Source organism: Triturus cristatus, chromosome 12 (genome assembly GCF_964204655.1).
Source record: "Triturus cristatus chromosome 12, aTriCri1.1, whole genome shotgun sequence".
NCBI classification, from domain to species: domain Eukaryota; kingdom Metazoa; phylum Chordata; class Amphibia; order Caudata; family Salamandridae; genus Triturus; species Triturus cristatus.
Window position 1 is genome coordinate 236,921,209 of NC_140595.1, and position 21,018 is coordinate 236,942,226.

General features: G+C 43.3%; 1 protein-coding gene across 4 annotated transcripts in view; it reads left to right on the forward strand.

Moving 5' to 3' along the window:
- Nucleotides 1-21,018, forward strand: part of RIPOR1 (RHO family interacting cell polarization regulator 1) — a 1,579,345-nt gene that overhangs the window by 1,063,976 nt on the left and 494,351 nt on the right. The gene's annotated exons all lie outside the window — the stretch shown is intronic.

A 21,018-nucleotide genomic window follows, 5' to 3' on the forward strand; every position in this document is an offset into this window, starting at 1 on the left:
TAGGCTTGGTGGGACCTGTCTTGTAGAAGGTGTCCTTTAATATTGAGATCATTTCCCTATGGATACCTATATGGTCGCCTATGTCATTATCCAAGGGATTAATAATGCTGGAGTTTACCCTTTCAAGCAGGGGGATTACATCTCGATACATTTTCGCCATATTTTCAGTGGACAATTTCACAGCTGATTCTTCATCGGATTCTTCTCCCGCCACTATTCTCAAGTCACTACTTGGGGTTATCGTCATTGCACTATCCTCACTGGTCAATTGAAAGTCCATCTGAATTATCAGGGGATTATGATCACTTTCAATATGAGGAGGGACACTAAAGTCTATAATTTGAGGCCACAAAACCAAGCTGGCCATAAAATAGTCTATTACAGATGCATGCCCCATGCCGCTATAGGATAGCTGAGCTGGAGTGTCACTCTGGAATCGGCCATTACACGCTCTAATACAAAACGTATGGGTGCGGGAAGTCAACTGGAGAGCAAGAGCTGTCCAATTTTCCACAGGGTAGGCATTGGGGGGCGGAACTGACCAGGTTTCGTCCTCTTCAGTTGTGATCGGAGGGACCCCTTGTAGTGGTTCAAAATGACAATTGAAGTCTCCTCCGATCAACAAGGTAACGTCACCCCCAAGCGAGTGCAATAGGGTGGTCAGTTTGTCTAAAGTGTTAGAAGTTCCCCCCAATCGCACTGGCCAAGAGTATATGTTAATGAGTGCCAATTTTGGTGTTTCATTGTGTGACATCAGGATACACGTCAGATCAGGGCTATTTGTTTCTAGCCTTTTCAGCGTGAATCCAAGATGGACACCCACCCATATACACAGCCCCCCTGATGGTCTACCTCTCGGGCCTTTTACTGCGGGTTCCGCAAAGGTTACATAACCCATTCTATGAGTGGGATCTACCGCCCACGTTTCCTGGAATAAGCAGATCCCGTGTATATCCACGAATGTGCACCAATCTGGGATGTCTAAGTTGGATGCGAGACCCGCTATATTCCAGGATAACATTTTAAGGGTCCCCTTCGTCGGTATCTGCCTATTTCCCAAAGTTCCCTCTTGACCAGGCCTGGCAAGACAACACACTCCAGGACCGGCTGGATGCTGATCCGAGTGTGGGCAAGCAATCTGATGTTGCAGCAGGGGTATAAGGTTATCAATCACAGGAGGAGATAGGCCATCCCCTGGCTCCCCTGTGATTGCATAAGATTTTCCCTCAGGGAACATTCTTGCTTCAGTAGAGGGGGAGGATCAATTACGATGTTCGCCACCCCCAAATGATCCATCCTGGTAATCATCAAACCTTCATCCCTTTTATTAACATCCGTTGGATGGGCCATTAGGGGACTGGGAGGCATATGAAGTCAATCCACTTGATCCAGCAAACTATATCTATTGTTTACTGGAAAGCCCAGGACTTCGCCCCTAACCTGTCCACCCCTATTTCTATCTACATAATGCCAAGTATCCTCTTGCTGAGGCCATGGATCGTGAGGCCTATAATTAATGGCACAATGTACATGGGCCGTTTGGTAAAAGTGGTCTAGCCTCTGTGTTTTGATAGTTGTATCAGGGCTTGTATTATGCCTACTACATACATGATCAACTGCCCTATAATCCTCAAAGTTAATAATTACACAGTCCCCGTCCACATTTTTTGGTTTCCAACCCACCCACCCCACCCTTCTAACAAACAAAATTTTACTTTGGATAGTTCTAGGCAAGGGTCTATGGGTGTTCAACCAATGCATCGTCTTGTTCTTAAGTTCCCCGTAAGATTCATGTCTATCGTTCGTCAACTTAGCAACCCCTGTAAGGACGACCACGTACGGAGCACAATCCGGCGGTAAGTTGATGAATGGTAGATCTGAAGCAAAGTCATTTCCCCAGGGTTGGTTTGTGGGCTCTTTTCCTGATGCTTTAATTTTTACAGGGTTAGCCGATTGCAAGGGCTGTGCCTTTTGCAGAACTGTGGGACCATTCTGTGGGGCAATTTTGCTGGAGCTTGGGTTCGACCCCTGGTTAGTGGTCGCAATGGGTCAACCATTAGGAGTAGTGGGTATTGGCTTGTGATGGGTCTGCGGGACATTCCCTGTAATGGCTTGGATGACCGATAGATCCTTTGCAAGACCCATATTTTCCACAAGCAGTTCCTCCATTTTCCCCAGCCTTTTTTCTATAGATTTCAATCTTTGCTCCATGGGCTGGATAATAGTAGATAAGGCCATACTTAGTTTTCCCACTATTAAGTCTAAGTCAAGGGAACGTATGAGTATAGAATCGGTGCCAACCCTAACAGGGCTATCTAAGGAAACCACAGGAGCACTATGCTTGGGTTGTTCTACAGTTGGGGGATCCGGTTGGCTGGTATGTTTAAACTGTTTGGATTTTCTGCCCCGAAGTGGGGCACCGGCCCTCTTCCTTTTGGGGATAGCACCCTCTTTGCATCTTGTCATGTCCGGCGGGTTTTTACTCGTTTCTAGGCGGGCAGGTGTCATGTTTGTAGTCTGCCTGCATAGTGATTGGGTTGGCCCATCCGCCTGGTCTAATATGTTGCTTTCGATGGAGCTTAAATTAGTAGAAATCCCTTCAATAGCTGTATTTTGCTGGAGGGAACCTGGTGAGGATGCTCGTGCGGCAGGGCCCAAAGAAGATCTCCTTAGGAAGACCGGGTCCTGGGACAGACGGTGTTCCGTCATTGCAATTTCACGTTCCAATACCGAAGATGCTCTCAAGATAAATTGATCTAAAGTCCCAGCTGCATGCCCTATTGTGTCGGTTTCATACCCCTTCTGGCTGCCATGTTAGTTACAGTTTAAAAACAGGAACAGGTTATAGGTGGTACTCACAGTTCCCACTAAAGGTCAGGGGGTTGGCCCGGTCCGGTCTCCTTCGGTCTGTGACGGGCTTGGACGGGCCCGCCCTTGGCCCGGGCTTCGCCCGGCGCGCCCCCGCGCGCGTCCCGCGTGACTAAATAACTTTATAATGCACTGCCAAAACGCACACCATGGGCTGCAAAACATTATTTTATTGCTACAAGGGGAAAGCAATCAGAGCTGCGCACACAACGGCAGATGATGAATCCTAATTCTGCCACCTTCACCCCTGCATCAGAACTGAGCAGGCAGGAATATTCGGAAACCCTACGTTCATCTTTCTGCATTCTTTTTCTCTCTCTCCACGAACAAGAGGCTGAATAGATCGGACTGCCTGAGACGTGCATCTTGCAGCAAAATAAGTCTTACGATGCAGACTTTTTTTCCCCCTATTCTTTTAATAACTTCTTGGCTGCAATAATTGTTTTGAACCAATATTTGCACTCTCTCATCCCAAAAGGTACGCTGTTTTCCCCTCACAGTACAGGCCTGTCATAAACGTTTAAAAAAAAAAAAACAATACCAGTTTGTAGATATTTTTTTGGCAGCTCCTTCACTTTCTGTCACAACCCTGAAGACCAAGTATATCAAGTTGCTGCTGCAGCCAAGCAATTTAGCGAGTTAAAAACACGACTTTGCAGGCCAATCCATAAATTTTCCACGTCAGACTCAAAAACTACTTTATTATAACTTAAAATCCCTCTAAACCCTCTCAATTAAACACATTTACATGGAGCGGTTTGAAGATAGGATATTGCACTTATAATGGCAAGATTCAAATCGGTTTGAAAACAATCACATTTCTGATATTTAGGTCAGTTGTTCCCAAACTTAAATTTTAGGCATTTATTCCTATTTTCATGCAAATTCTGATTCAGGCGTAAACTCCCCAGCACCCAAATCTGGCGTAAAAGTGGTGTGGTATAAGTGCATGGGGGATACTTCTCTGCACAGTTTTCATCAGTTAACCTGTCCCATTCCAAAATGGTGCAGAGAGAAGCTTTCCATGGCACCTTCTGGTTCCTGCATTCATTTGGGAAGCCCTGTATGTTCAATTACAATTCTGCGTATATTTGATCATAGCTCTTAAGCACAGAATTCGTGGTCACTCTGAACAGGAGATCTGCATTTTTACAACATAAAAAGATGACAGAAATCTCAGGTGATTGATGTGAGCGATCTGAGCTGCTTAGGATACAAAAACTTCAAGGCTCCAATATTGAACATATTCCTAAATAGTTGCTGAAATGTGAATATCTTAACATAACTGGAAAGTAGTCCCACCATAGTCAGAGCATGCAAGAGATGACTGCACTTTTTTCCCTTTCTGGAGCAATGTCGGGAAAAGATCAACTACATTTGTGCTGAATGTAAAATATCTCATTCTTAACAGACATCTGTAGGACATTTTGATTTGAACATAAAATGCAGTTTATTCCAAAAATTAAATATTTACAGAAAACCAATTCAGAATGGGGGAGGTGTCCAACTGTTCAAAGTGGTGGAAAATTAAATCTAAGAGTTGCAAGTATGGTCTAGAAGTAGTCTAGAGATTTTCAGATCTTTTTCTCTTTTTTACCTTCAATGTTTCGGCAATTTTGAGGAGTGGCATGTATAGTAGATAATGTAGTCTTGAACACTAGAATTCAGTAAAATTTTAATAGGTCATTGACATGGCTTTCCGCAACATCTTTTGGATTTAGGTATCCTCAGTTTTGAACTTTACCAGTTAAATACAAATATTTAATATGATTAAATAAAGAGTTCAGGTTAATTGCCTGCTGCCCATGATAAGTCAGAGTGGTACACTGTCTATTATTGAGCCACCTGTTGGGGCATTCATCACAATACATTGCCTGCACTGGCCTGTACGGTTAACTTTGTTTTGCATGCACTGTGACTAAACCAATAAAAGTATTTTATTAAACAACTTTTATATATTTATTTAGTTGCATATATGATTAAAATACCTTCATCAGCTTCATGGCGATTATTTTCAGGGAGAAAAATGGACGTTCTCCCGAGGCAAGGATTACATCCCCTCACCCACTAAAAAGAGTAACATTAGCACAGTATGCCAACCCAAATAGTTTTAGCTTGGGGCTAGAAACTAGAGTAGAACAACCCCAGGAAACTTTTTTCAGTGTCTCTGAGATCATGAAGGCACTTGGCTCAGTGGCAAGTGGGCGTGCCCCTGGTCTTGATGGAGTGCCAGCGGATTTATTTATTAATGATAAAGAACGCTGGAGTAAGTACATCCACCTACTCCTGAATGCCATTGCTTTGGGCGCGCCGGTACCCACTTCCTGGCAAGGCGCAATAATTATTCCTATTTTCAAAAAAGGCGACCGGTCTAAGCCAGGTAACTACAGGCCAATAAGTCTCATAGACACTATGCAAAAAATTGTGGGACGAGTTATCGTCAATAGGCTCCTGGATTGGGCGGAGGAGTTTAATGCTCTTTCACCCTTCCAGGCAGGTTTCCGTCGCTCCACCAGCACAGTCGATCAGGTTTTCCGATTCACACTGATACAGTGGAAAACCGTATTGCTAGGCGAGGGAAGTCTCTACGCGGCTTTTGTTGATTTAAGGGCCGCTTTCGACCTTGTCCCACGTTCTATGTTATGGGCGGTACTTAAGAAGCAGGGACTCCCAAACGAATTATTATCCCTCATCATGAGACTTCACGAATCCAATTATGCTAGAATCCAATGGGGTGGGGATGGGTTCGGTAACCGCGGACTTTCCAGTTGAAAGGGGAGTTCGTCAGGGTTGTTCGATGGCTCCTGTGCTCTTTACATTATATATCAATGACGTTGTGGGCCGCTTGCTCTCAGCCCAAGTGGATGCCCCTTCTTTAGCAGGGACTAAAATCCCTATTTTAATGTTCGCTGATGACACGCTCATCCTATCGAAAACTCCTAGTGGTCTACAGCATGCATTGTCAATCTTTGATCAATTCTGCGGGGAGTATGGCTTAGAGGTTAACACTGCCAAAACTAAGCTTATGATTTTTAACCCCCATCGAAGTTTTAAATCTAAAATTACTTTGAACAATCGTCCGCTAGAGGTAGTGAAAACCTTTACATACCTAGGTATTCATATATCTAAAGAGAAGACCTGGCGGAACCATATTGATCTTGCAACACTTAGGCATAGACAACTGTCTGGTGCTATCTGCGCAGAGCACAGGAAATCCTTAACTAAACCTGTTAAACCCGCCTTGCAGATTTATGAAGCAAAGGCTTTAGGCTCCGCGCTATACGGCGCTGAGCTTTGGGGTTTTGAAAAGGTGGCAGCACTTCAAACCTCGGAGAATAAATTTCTCAGGGCTATAACTGGTGTTCCCAAAAGCACCCCGTTATTGCCCCTAAAATATGATTTGGGTAGAAGAGCAGTCACAGATTTAGTTAAGTTACGACCAATAATTTACTGGCACAGGTTGTGGACTACCCCTGTACTCAAACATTATGCCGAGGGTTTTCTAGATATTATGAGTTCCGATGTTTACCACAAAATTGGATGGTTGAAGTTATTAAAGACATCCCTTATTGAGCTTGGTATGTCCCAACTTTGGGAAGATCCAACGAGAGCAATCTTTCCCTCCAAAAGTATTCTAAAAAGTGTTTATTGGGAGATGGTTGCCTCCCGACATTGGAGAAGCTCAAGCGCTGGTTCAATGTCTGGTGAATTTTTAGAGGCAAAAATGTATCCCTGTTTAGAATTGTACTGGGACACTATTACCAGGCCTGGAGATAGGAAGCTCCTCTTCCAACTCCGAGCAGGTGCACTCCCCCTTAAATTTTTGACAGCTAAGTGGAGTGGTGGATCCTGTGACACCTGCCCTGTTTGTGGTATTACTAAAGAAACCATCGGCCATTTTTTATTTTCCTGTAAACCCTATGCGGTACCAAGGCGCATTTGGTTGTCCCCAATGTGCAAAAATTTTGGGACAGATAGCAGCACTGTGGCCCTGCGTATTATATGCACTAGCACTTTGACATGGGTTTCAATAGCCACCGCAAAGTATTTAGGCTGGGCGTGGTCAATTAGAAGGAGATTGCTAGGTACTTAACTACTCTCCCAACTATTGCAGAGACTGCTAGCTATTGACTATTCTCTGTCATGTTTTATTCTCGTGTCTTATTAGCCGTTTTATAATTATTTTAAATCGTGTTTTTAATTATTTCTTTCTTATTAATATAGGTAGAACAGTACACGCATATAGGACTAAACATCTCAGTTAATAATTTTCTCTTCCATGAAGTGTGCTTTGTAATTGATGTTATTGATGAAGTTTAATCTTGTTTTAAAATGTATGTATTTGTGTTTGTTTATTGTATTGTGCTTTGGCTTTTATGAATGAAATTCGAATAAAGCATACTCTGACTGACTGACTGACTGACTGAGTAACATAATGGGGAGCCGCAGCTTATGGCCAATAGGTCAAGGGAGCCGTGGGTTGAAAAAGTTTGGGAACCACTAGACTTGTGGATCACTGGCGCCTTTGTCACCCTTCAGATCTGGAGTATACCTTCCTCTCTTCTGCTCATGGCACCCAATCCAGGATAGATTATTTTCTTATATCTCATTAGGTAGTTGCAATTACTACTGAATCCAATATTTTTAAAGCTGCCATATTGGATCATTCTCCTGTTCTTCTTACCCTTGAAATAGGTTTAAACTCCCATGGCTGTAAACCATGGCGTATGAATATTCATAGATCTCGTTCACCCAAGGGTAAAATTCTACTACGGTCTCAATTTAACTATTAATAAATCATCAGTTGCCTCCTGTAGAACCGTCTGGGCAGCCGCAAAAGCAAGTATTCGTGGTCAACTGGTGAGAGACATAGCTGAGGCCAATAAGTTGGCATGTCTGCATCATATTGCACCAGAAACTCAAATTACCTCTCTTACAAGTATATACTCATCTCGTCCCACAGTACCCAATAGTCGCAAATTAGAGCTTGCCAAAATGGCTCTTAACCCATATACTTCCAAAGCTGAGTATGCTCTTCAGCGTCTGAAAAGTAGACATTATGAGCAAGGGGAGAAAGTAGGCTGGTTACTTGCAACACAGCTGAAACGGCGTGAAGCGGCCATGGAGAATCCTGCAATACGGACAGAAATGGGTGTACTTCTTACTAAACCACAAGAAATTGTAAATGCTTTTCCATTTTTTTACAAAAAGCTTTATACCCCTGAATCCTCGGTAACTGAGGATCAATTAGATACCTATCTTGCAGATATTGAACTCCCTTGCCCTGTGCATGGTGTCGTCCTGGGGTGCTGGCTGACGATCCTCTTGATAAGACGTGACCCCCGTCTGCGAGTGGAGAGCCCAATGTAAATGTGGGATATCTGGTCAATATCACACACGAGACAGTTGATCATAATTGTAGTGCACAAGAAGATACACATGGGCAAAACGGACAGAAATCATTCACGCTACATCTTTGAGCTGCGAAAACCTGGTAAATCACAGCAGAGAGTTACCTCGGACTATAAGCTGGATACTTCTTCTAAGAGCCCATCGTCACTTGAAGCAACACTCCTTGCCATGCAGAGTAGTCTGCAGTCCATAGATGGCAAAATTGAAGCTCTCAACATTAGGATGAACCACATGTCTGCAAAATTAGACTAGCATGCCTCCAGACTGGGGGAGGCTGAAAAGCGCATCTCTGATGCGGAAGACAACCTACAAAACGTGGTCTCCAAAATTCTTGACATAGAGGAGGTGCTCGCCGTCATCCAAGCTAAAAACGAAGACCTGGAGGTCAGGTCTTGACATAACAACCTAAGGATTACTGGCCTGCTGGAATCGACTAACCCTGGGAGATTGGAGTCCTATGTTGAGGTAATGCTCCGTGAGATCTTTGGAGCGGAGCAGCTATCTCAGATGCTGATAGTTGAAAGAGCTCACGATCCTTGGCTGCTCGCCCTCCCCTGGGGGTCCCGCCGAGACTGATTATTGCCCGCCTGTTAAACTACAGGGACCGTGATTCAGTACTGCTAATGTCCCGGGAGAAAGGCACCATAAATTATCAGGGCAATAACTGTGCTTTCTGTCCGGACTTCACCACGGCGGTCCAGGCAGGCCAAAGGGAATATCAGCCTGTGAAGAAATTGCTAATAGTGGAGAACATTCTGTATGCTATGCTGTACCCGGCCCTGCTGTGCATCGCTACAGAAAGTAAAGCAAAAGTTTTCACTAATCCCAAGTCAGCTTTGGAATATGCAAAATCCATTAAACGAAGTCGGCGAGATGTCTCGGGTGCACCGAATGAGGAGGAGGACTGATCACAACTGGCCTACGCGAAATATTGGGTCCTATAACATCGCATGGAGGTGGTATTAGCCATGTGGGCCCTGCATATTTACATGGATGCATGGGTGGGCTGTCTGATCAATGATTTTCTTGCTTCCCCCCAGACCGGCTATTATCCTACTGATTTGTGAGTATTGTAAAATGCTATTGCCAATAAGAGTATACAAATGTACCCTCCTTTATTTAGACAACCAGTAGATAGGTGAGGTTTCTTTACACTGTTCGGCCACCTCCCTTCTCACCTGGGAGGTTGAATGTGCTCTGGCATTCCCCCATGGGTGTACCCCTTATCTATTTGTGGATTATGTTCGGTAAATGGGGCCTGTTGCTTTGTTCCTAGGATGGCTTTGGCAAGTGGGAGGTGCTGAAGTGGGTGGGGTGAGGGGATGGGAGGCAGGGCATTACGGGATTGTTTTACGTGGCCTGCTGGAACTCATGGACTCAATTGTTGTTCTATATTTTGCCTTCCCTCGTGGATGTAATACATATTTCTTTAGATAGTTTGCATGCAAATGGTGGATAAAGAACTGATTTCATGTATGACATGGAATGTCTGTGGGCTGAACTCCCCCCAAAAAATCAGGCAAGTACTGACCTACTTGGACATGCATATTGTTAGGGTTGCTCTCATCCAGGAAACGCACCTGACGAGACAAACTGAAACCAGAGTGGGCCTGCATTGGGCTGGGTCCCGCCTAGCATCCTTGTATTCATTGTGTGTAATAGGGGTAATTATACTCATAAAGAAAGGTCTCCCGTTCACAATCATAAAATCTTGCACAGATGATGGTGGACGATCCGCTATAGTTCATGGTAAATTAGCTGGGTCGTTTATAACTTTGGTGAATGTCTACGGGCCCAATACCGACGAGCCATTTTTTTATTTAGGTATCCTGAATGTGCTGGGGGCTTGGCCTGAAGCTGATTTATATAGGGAGGTGACCTGAACACACACTTTGACCCCAGCAAAGACAAATCGCGTAAACAGGGCGGGCAATCACCCAATGTAGCTCATGTTATAAAAAGCGGGATGGCTGAGCTCGGACTTGTAGACACATGGCGGCTTCGTAACACTGACAAGCGGGAGGGCACACACACATCCACAGCACACGGCAGCTGGTCGAGGCTGGATTGCTGTCTGATGAGTGAAGGGACGAATGCATGGGTGACTGCCAAAGATGCGTTACCTAGAACCCTATCTGATCACAACCCTGTCTGGCTCATTTTACACATCCCGGTGTGCGTCCCTCGCCAATTCACATAGAGGTTCAGATCAGAGGCATTGCTAGATACGCTGTACACCGCCACGATTAGAGAGGCCATAGTACAATACTTCAGTGTAAACAAGGGGTCGGTGAGTAGGGCGCTACACTCTGGGAGGCCTTTCAGGCCACTATCAGGGGCACATGCATCAGCACAACGGCGGGCATAATCAAAGACATTCGTGGTCAGCTCTCTAAAGTTGAGACAGCGTTAATGCAGCTTGAGCGGACTATGAGTTTCTCCCATGCGCGCACATACTGTCCCAAATCAAAGGCCTAATTCTAGAATACAATGAGCTGGCGGCGGGGGAGGTGCGCTATCTGTCTAAGAGACATGTGGCCCGCGCATATGGTGAAGGGGGCAGACCAGGGCACAGCCTAGCCTCCAAGATTAAGTCTAGAACTGATAATCAGGTCATAACAAAAATCACAGACGACACCTGGAGGGACCACTACTCTCCGCAGGCAATAGTTGCACAGTTTCGGAGTTGCTATGCTGAACTGTGTACCTCAAAATATGGAACAGATCCCAGTGAATTAGATGATTATCTAGCAGACATCGCAATTGCCTGGCTGTATAATGAGCAACTGGAGTACTTATGTCAGCCGATTGAGGCCGCCGAAATATGTAAGGCAATTCGCTCTTTGTCAAACAAAAAAGCACCAGGGCCGGACAGCCTCAGGTGCGAATTCTACAAGGAGTTTGAGGATGAGCTGATACCGCACTTGTTAGACATGTATGACTAGGCCAACCTTTTTTAGACAGAGGCACCCGCAGGGGGAGAGGATTCCGAGGGGGATGGAGGGCACCCATGCATCAGCCGGTGCCAGAACAGAATTTCTTCCGAACACGTCAACGAGTGTACAGACGGTAGATGTTAGTGAAGGCATCAATAATGATCTTGTAGAGAAGTCCAATAACTTGCTGATGCCTATTTACAATCTATCCAAACACACTTTAACACCCTGGGAAATGAGGGTTTTGGAAAAGGGACTATCCTTTGTTCCAGTAGCCCTACAAAACCCGGTAGAAACAAAAACTGAAATACTACAATTTTTACGAAAGGTCAGATTGAAAGTATTCTTCTCCCAAACTGATGAAATGCAGGAATACAATGTAAGTGGACTAAAGAATAAATCCTCCTTCTGCCCAGAGAGTGAGATGATTCCCGAGGAGATTTTATTTTTTGAAAATCAGGTACTAAAAGAAATTGACAATTTAAACAGCAAGCGTCTCACATTCAAACATAATTTTTCTAAATTCGAACACCAGGCACTAAGAAACCTTATGAATAACCCCCTGACAGTGATAAAACCAGCTGATAAGGGAGGAGGAATTGTGGTTTGGGATATAGATGACTACGACAGCGAAATGTATAGACAACTCAATAACACCTCGCATTACCGGAAAGTCTCTGATAACCCTACTAGGGCATTAAAAGCAAAAATTTTACATCTAACAACCAAAGCCCTGGAAAGCGGGTTTTTATGCAAAAAGGAGTATGAATATCTAAATGTCACTAAACAAAAAGTGCCTTTGATTTATATACTCCCAAAAGTACATAAAAATGCTATTAACCCTCCCGGTCGCCCTATTATCTCCTCTTGTGGATCGATATTAGAACCCCTGGCGAAGTATATAGACACCTTCCTCAAACCATTTGTTAGCACTACCCAGGCGTACGTCAGGGATACGATGGACCTCATCTCTAAAATAGAACATGTGGCTTTTAATAGATATCAACAATTGTTGGTCTCTTTTGATATAGAAAGCCTGTATACGAACATACCTCAAGATGAGGCCATCGTAGTTATGGAATTGATTCTCAATCAGAGAACTAGACCATTCCAAGTACCGACAGAATTTCTAATAGAATTAGCTAAAATCTGCCTCAAAAATAATTTTTTTACATTCAAAAACGAGTTGTTCCTCCAAATAAAGGGCGTGGCTATGGGTTGCTGTTTCGCGCCCGAAATAGCGAACCTTGTGATGGACCAATTCGAGAAACGATATGTCTTCAATGAAACTACTCCTTTCTTCAACAATATCAACAAATGGGTTCGTTTCATTGACGACATTTTTCTCATTTGGAGTGGGAACTCAGAAGAATTGGATTGTTTCCATAATTGGCTGAACGATCGTACACCAGATTTAAATTTCACGAAAGATGTCAACAATACGAGGATTAGTTTCTTGGATGTATGGATCTGGGACAACGAAGGAGGCCTGGAAGTTAGTCTGTATACGAAACCTACAGATAGAAACACCCTATTAGAATTTTCATCTGGTCATCCTAGAAGCTTGAAAGAAAACCTGCCCTATGGTAAGTTTCTTAGAATAAGACGAAATTGCACTAATAAGAATGACTACTTTGAGAATGCGAATAAATTACAGGACAAATTATGCGCGAGAGGATACCCTAAAAAATTAGTACGAGCTGCTTTAAAAAGGGCTTGGTTCACACCGAGGGAAAACTTACTAACACCAAAAAAACCCGAAAAGAAGGAATGCATGACTTGTGTACTCACATTTAATCCCAAAGCCAATAAAGTTAAAAAAATCATTCAGAGAAATTGGAGGCTGATCGAACAGTTCAATATACCCAAACCACTCTTCGCCTTTAAGAAAGGCAAAAACTTGCGGCAATATCTTGTGAGAGCCATGAGGGAGCCAATGCAGAAAAATGACACTAGATCCCTATTGGGTTTACCTGCTGTAACAGGCCACTATCGCTGTAATAACTGCGTGGCCTGTGCAAATACGACTGACACCAAAACTCTGCAGATTAACGACAAAGAGCACGTGATGCAAACATTTTCCAACTGCAATACCAAAAATGTGGTATATGCGGTGACTTGCCCGTGTGGGAAAATGTACATCGGGCAGACGACACAGATGGTAAAATCGCAAATTTTACAACATAAATCACGTATTAGGTGTAGAACACAGGGAGCACCTTTGGTACAGCACTACGTCGAAGCAGGTCATAATGAGAACGATATTGAATGGACTGTTTTAGCTGTAGTTAAGGCAAACAGCAAGGGAGAATTAGAGATGAAACTGAACCGAATAGAAGCCCGCCTCATTGAAAGATACCATACTGTGATAGAGGGCCTTAACGAGAGAGATGAACTATGGGCCTTGATCTAAGATATTTAGTTAGTGAAGCAGGGCATGTGTGATGTAGGAAGATGCTAATTTGGTTTGAACAGCAAGAAAATGACGTGTTAGTGAATACGAAACACGGTGAGAATGTAAGCCAGCCGGTTGGCTCATGCAGTGACCCGGAATGATCTAAGGGTGGAATGGGAGTGGGTTGCTTCCACGTACCCTCCCCGTTCTGAGTGAGATGTTTATGCCATTTAGCTATATGGATGTAGATGACCGATGCGGGAGTGACCCCTTTTTTGTATAAAATACTCTGAGCACGGTTAGGTGGGCACTTATCACAGGTTGCAATAGAGGGCTTCCACTTGTATTAATATTTTAGCCCTCAGCGTTTTAACAAGTCTTCTCTTGTCATGTTAGGTATGTTGATTCATACACAATGGATTTTTGTATTTTCTTCTCCATTCCACGTAACACTGTATCCCCCAGGCCACTTGAAATTGATCAGAGCACGTTGAAGTAGAATATGGTAGACTGGACGTGTATCCTACTGGGTGGAGAATAGTCCTTTCTCCCTTTCGCACAATGTGACGTCCTTCACGCTGCTCTTGGCGCGTTTACGTACGCACACGCTAATAAACAAGCTACTATTGCGGTCGTCCGCGCGGTTTCCTTCGGTGGAACAGAAGCGGCGGAGTAATAGGCGTGCTTGTTACCTTCCTTATCATGTAAGTGTTTATGATTTATACCTTCTGGTAACGTGCCTACGAGGCGTGTTAGCACAAGTGTAGTATAATTTGCGGGAACAGTTTGTAGTCACTGTTATATACCGCGAGTGCGACATCGTTTTGAGTTTATTTATCTATTAAGACGACTCGATATGAGTGCGCTGTACCTACATGTTAGGGCGCGAGTAGAACTTGTTGGTGTACCATTATTGAGAGCATTGGATTAGACAGTGAAATTAGATCTGTCTTTGTTGTTTTCTCCAGTGGATGAGTTTGTGGGGATCGATTGGAAGAATCTAAAGCGACCCCTTAGTGGTTTGAACCAGACGTACGGTGACGTCCACATGCCGAGGCAATGGACCAGGTAATTTTGATTCACCCTCCCCTAGGCTTGCTATGAGGGTAGACGACTCTCTTCCATGTCCTTATCGGAACTTCGAACTCTAGTGGTTATAATTGTATGCTTCATTCTAGATGTGGAAAAGACACTGAATTTGCGTAACTCCACATGAGAGACCTGCCCGGACTAGAACCAGGCAGTAGACATTCTAGACGCTGAGGAGACTCTGTATTTGCGTAACTGCTTATGCAAGACCCACCTGGACCTGAACCAGGTATAAGGCAAACTGGCAGAATCCAACCCAGTGGTGGTGGGTCTTTCGCACTATCGGTATTAATCACCACCACTTGAGAGCTTATCATTCCTTCACTTCCCTCTTTAGAATCCCTGCGGTTGCCACCCTTCCTGGTTTGAAATAAAATATTTGAAATATTTGATTGGGATTAAGGTTGATTTTCCGTGTTTCCGCGGAGTCGTTCACGCGTGGTCCTTCCGAACACTGCATGGGCTAATCTGGGATAGCCTGAGTTAAATAGTTGTTGTTATTAATTTATTTTTATTTTATTACATTATTCTGTAGATAGTCTGTTATCCCCGTCCTGAAGAGGCCAAATATTTGGAGGCTGAAACGCGAACGCGTCGACATACTGACGTAGGAGGAATCCACTGATTGTGTTGATCCAAGAATTATTTTGTTTGGCAGACACATAAAACAATAGGAGAGGAGTAATACCTCGGATGCCAAAAAGGATTACCTCCAAATGTATTACTGTAAATAACAAGTATACATCGATTTGGAATCACGACTAGGGGAATTGACATTTGATAATTTGCTGTGTACATAAAGTGTATGTGTATTTATATGATCTAATGAAATTGTAGATAGAGGTGTTTTGTTTTGTTTTCATGTCTGTTAAATTTGTATATATTATGTGTTGAAGTGTTCTGATGTCTACCAAGAGATATTCGTCCCTGATAAATAATGATGAATACACTTTCTTATAAGAAATAAGTAATTACCGAGAAAATTGATTTTTTCTTGAGTAAAAATAAACAAGAGATTGATCCCTCTTAGCCAAGTTTCTTTATATCTACTAGATGTTCCTTACCCAGGCGTGGGAGGGTTATTTGGGTATGCCCCATTAGACTTTTTTGATAGGCTTACGAGTCGGGCAGGCTGCCGCCAACACTCAGAGAAGCCCTGATAATCACACTTTTAAAAAACATACAAGGCGCCTTCCCGCTGCGAGTCGTAAAGCCCATTGTCACTTATTAATATAGATGCAAAGATTTTGGCTACTAGACTCCAACCTTTAATGCCAAAGCCAGTCCTGCCAGACCAATCTGGGTTCATTCCAGGAAGGTCCACGTCGTACAACCTGCGCACGATTTGTGCTATGTTTCATCTCCTGGAACCCAAACTCCAAGCCGCAGCAGTTATGCTGGATGTGGCTAAAGCATTCGATTCTATTGAATGGAGCTATATGTTTCGAATTCTGCAGTGCATAGGGATCCTTGAATTTTATAGCAGATGGGTGCGATTGTTGTAAACTGACCCTACGGCACGTGTCCAGATAGACAGGCTCACATCTGATCCTATTTGGATCTGCAGGGGGACCAGACAGGGATGCCCTCTCTCGCCGCTTCTTTTCTCACTGATGTTGGAGCCGCTGGCCTGCATTATTACGCAGCCCCACAGAGAGGCAGCTCTGCGCTTCGCACATCGGCCCGTCGGTATTTCGCTATATGCCGATGACATGGTGCTTTTCGTCAGGGAGCCGCAGACATACCTAGCGCCAATTCTATGTGAGTACATTAGGTTTGGGCGTTTCTCGGGGATCAGCATCAACTGGAATAAATCATTTGTGGTGCCCCTGACTTAGGACACTGTGTCCCATGCTCTGGAGTTTCCTCGTATGTTGTCTGCTGACCCTGTTAAATACTTAGGTATATGGGTTCACCATGATCCAGAGATAGTTATAAGGGAAAATTATGGTGCTCCATGCACCTCGCTGGAACAAAAGGTAGCTAGATGGACGGGGTTGCCGCTGTCACTAGCTGATCACATAGCCCTCATTAAGATGATTGTCCTGCCTCGATTCTTGTACCTGTTTAGCAACATACCCATAAAAGTGACCCATTAATTCTTTAAAAATATTCGCTCGATATTGGTGAAGCTGGTATGGAGAGGGAAACAACCCTGTGTGAGCTGGGACACACGTACCCTTGATTACAATAAAGGGGGCTTCAGCGTACCAGGCATGCATTTATACTACCTATGTGCGCAAGCGCAATATGCATATTACTGGTAGAGCCATCATGAGTTCATTCCTCGTGTGGTGGTGGAGGACGGTGATGCTCGCACAATCCTGTTACGATACATACTGTCGCACCTCCACAGGGGGACTCCCAAGAAGGAAATTAACACCAATATGGAACCACATTTGCAGCCTGGCAGACTATAGGTCACTTGGCAGCGAAGCTTCAACTATATGCCCCTTCGCTCCTACTGGCACATCATGCAGCAATATCGGTCACACGTGAGGTGCGGGCTATGTACACCCAGAGACTAGCAGCTATGGATAAAATGTAGCATTTGTACCCAAATGGCAGTTTTCTCATGGCAGAGGAGCTGCAATACATACACAACAAGTCACCGCTATTCCTGTTCACATTTTACAGGCTTAAGAGGACGATTCAAGCGCGTTACCACACCATTCCTGATGAGCCACTAAACTCTGCAGATGCTTTTGGTCAGCCCTATATGGCACAAAGTAGTCACCAAGCTATATAGAGCGGCCAGGGACGAAAAAGTAGCTGTTGGTGATAGAAGCCCTGCTCAATGGAATTATAGGCTTCAACCCCAAATCATGCTGAAGGAATGAGAGTACTGCTGCCTACTCACTTATAATGGCACCCTGTGCACCATTCACTTCAAATACCTCCACATAGTGTACTATACACCAGTCAGATTACATAAATATGGCCTTAGGGAAAATACTGCATGCAAGAGATGTGGGACTCGAGGAGTGGACTTCGTGCACCTGGCCTGGGAATGCGGGCGGGTGTCCAATTTCTGGGCGCAAGTAGTACACCGGCTTCAGATTATGACTACCGCCACCCTACAGTGTAGCCCACAAGTTTGTCTTTTGTGTCTTACGCTGCATCTGAAGTGTGCAACTGGTAAGTTTATTAGAATTAAACTACTGTTAGCAAAGGGGAGGGTGGCAATGAACTGGGAAAGCAAGGCGGCTCCACTGCCAGAACAATGGATAAAAGACCTGGTGTACTGCAAGGAGAACCCAGAACTTTATGCAGAGGAACTGCCAGCCCATTCTAGACCCAAAGACATTTGGGAACCGCTAATGCACTATCTGCGTACAAGGGATCAAGCCACGCCAATTGAAGATGATGACCGATAACACCATATATGTATAATGCTAAATGTGAAACGTGTAAAGGTAAATATGATTGTATCTGAGGGCACATGTGTAATAGGAACAGCAGGCCACATGCTCTTTGTTTTACTTTGTTCTTGTTGTGGTTGCTATTTTTTTACAATGTGAAATACCAATAAATTCAACAAAAAAACAAAAAACGATATTGACCTCCCTTGCCTTATTAATGAGAGTAGGGACTTTCTTGGTGGTGACATTAGCATGTCGATTATATTCTTCTTACTTTAAAAAATCTTCCTCATCCTTTATCAGCCTTACTTGAGAATATGGACGGCTTTGCAATCCATTCTGGGTATAAAGTGAACTGGGATAAAAGTGAGGCTCTTCCCCTCTCTTCTGGTACTACTAAAGCATCAATTGAGGGATACTCCTTCTGTTGGAAGTCATCGCATTTAAAATATTTGGGAATTTTCGTCGATAGAGGTTTGGTAGGTATGGTCTTAGATAACCTCACACCTCTTATAACATAAATGAAAATATATTTTTCTAAATGGTCTCTCTTCGGATTCTCTATGTGGAGAAGAGTGCATGCCGTAATGATGGTCACTTTACCTCGCTTTACTTATGTGCTTGGTATGTTCCGGATTGTTGTTCCATCATCTATACTGCGTCAAATTGATCCACGTATTCAGTCTTTTGTTTGGGGATCTATGTGTCCTCGTTTAGCTGCTGCAAAACTAATGGCTTGCTGTTCTCATGGTGGTCTGGGTTTACCATCTCTGGAACATTACTCTCTAGCCCTACACCTCTCGCGGTTGGTCTATCTCCTACCAGGTACAATTGACCCTCCACAATGGGTCACAATAGAACATTCTCTACTTAATCAAAATTGTGGCCTTGACTTTTTGTATGGAACTTGTTACCCGCGGTCTTCCCCTCCGCATCCGGTGATACAAGCTACATTTCAAGCATGGCAACGAGCACATCGTATTTTAAGGGTTACTCATCGTTTGCATTCTAAAGCTCCACTTTGGGACAATGAGAGTATTCGAATAAATGGTCACGCACTTCAGTGGTTCAGTTGGAAGTCTAGAGGAATTCAGACACTTGATCAGGTTATACTAAATAGAGAATTAAAATCCTTTGATTTGCTCCGTGATGAGTTTGATCTCCCTATGCACCAGATTTCACGTCATTTGCAACTACAGCATTGTTTGAGGCGGTGTCTGGGTCCTTTACCCTGGACATAAAATTCCTCGCCCATATTGGATTATCTCCTTCTTTGGGGACGACGTAAAGGGGTTATGTCAGGTCTTTCTGGTGGTCTAACTCATTACTTATATTCGCAACCACTTCTTAAAGCTCTTCGTGAGAAATGGCAGGAACGCTTACACATCACCATTAAAGTATGGTCGGATATATTGGAAGGGCTCGACAAGAGTACCCAAGAAGCACGTTTGAAATGTTGTCATTTCAAAACTGCGCATGATTTGTATTGGTCACCTTTGAAATTGCAAAAAGCAGGATTACTGCCATCTTCTAAGGGTTGGAAGTGTTCTGGAGTCAATTGTGACCTTCTCCATATACTCTGTGAATGTCCTTGTATGTAGTGTTTTTGGTCTTATGTAGGAGACATTCTGAAAGAAACAATTCCTTCGCTTAGTTTTCCTCTTAACCGTTCCATCATCCTATTTTATGATTTTGGTGACCTCCCTACCATTATACGTCCGCAGCGTTGTCTTTTACATCAGCACTCTCTACTGCCAACATTTGCATCCTGAGACGTTGGCAGTGGCTCAACCTCCCCACACAGTAGGACTGGATGGTTGCAATAATTCAGACTGCATCCCATGAACGTATAATATATTGAGAATAAGATCAAGAAAAAAAAAATCAGTAAGTTTGGGCTCCTTTTCATAGAGATCCTTGAGCCCTCCTTTTCTCCTCTTCTATTGTGCTCTGTTCATCTTTTCTCCCTCTCTTCTTCGTTATCCACTCCTTCCAATTCTTGTCTTATCCCCCTTATCATTCTTTTTTCTTTCTTTTGTTATGTTGTACAAACATCCTTCACCTCTATCCTTCCTCCATCTATTTTTTTCCCCCTTCCTCACTTTCATCTTATTTCTCTTATTTTCGCTCTCTTCTTATCCGGGTAAAAAGTCTATATTCTTTTCTCTTTATATATTCATTTTTCTTTATACAATTATTTATTAATACATGTATATATTTATTTGTCTATTTATTTATTTGTGTTTATATTTATCATCCTTTAATATGATACTCCACCATTTTCAATGTTTCCCCTTCCTACGCACTCAACGCTTTATAGACTATACTCTATTCCCCTCTTTATAATCACGTTTTATTCTGTTTCAATTTTTCTATAATTATATATAAATAAAGTTATGAATTCATAAGCTTACTATGAACTACATCCTTCTCCCCCTTTATTTGTTATTTGTCCCTAGGTGAGTCCCCCCATTTTTCTCTATCAGGATTTTCTTTTTCTGTTGCTTATTCTATAACATTCCTTTTCTCCTTTGTGATGGAATGATATCTTTATTGATTGTAACCTTTTGTGAGCCCACAATATCATACAGCACATTTATGTATTCATGTATTGATACATCTTACATTTTCCCAATAAAAAATTATGAAACAAAAAAAAACGTGGTTGATGTTTGTCATGTTATTTCAGATTTCCATGCTAAATTAGTAGGTGACAAATCAGGACTCACCTTATAACTTTTAAACTGTTTAACCAGTCTTTGCAAAATTTTGACACTTCAAGCTTGACTTTGAAAAGCTTTTGCCTCCAACGTTGATTCAAACTAGTCAAGAGAGAGAGAACAAAATAATTAAGGTTGCTTTTCCGGTATTGAGGGCTGAACCTAAACTACAGATGAGCGACTACACCTCTGTAATGTATAAAAGTAGCCAAGAATCCTGCATAAGAAATTAACTG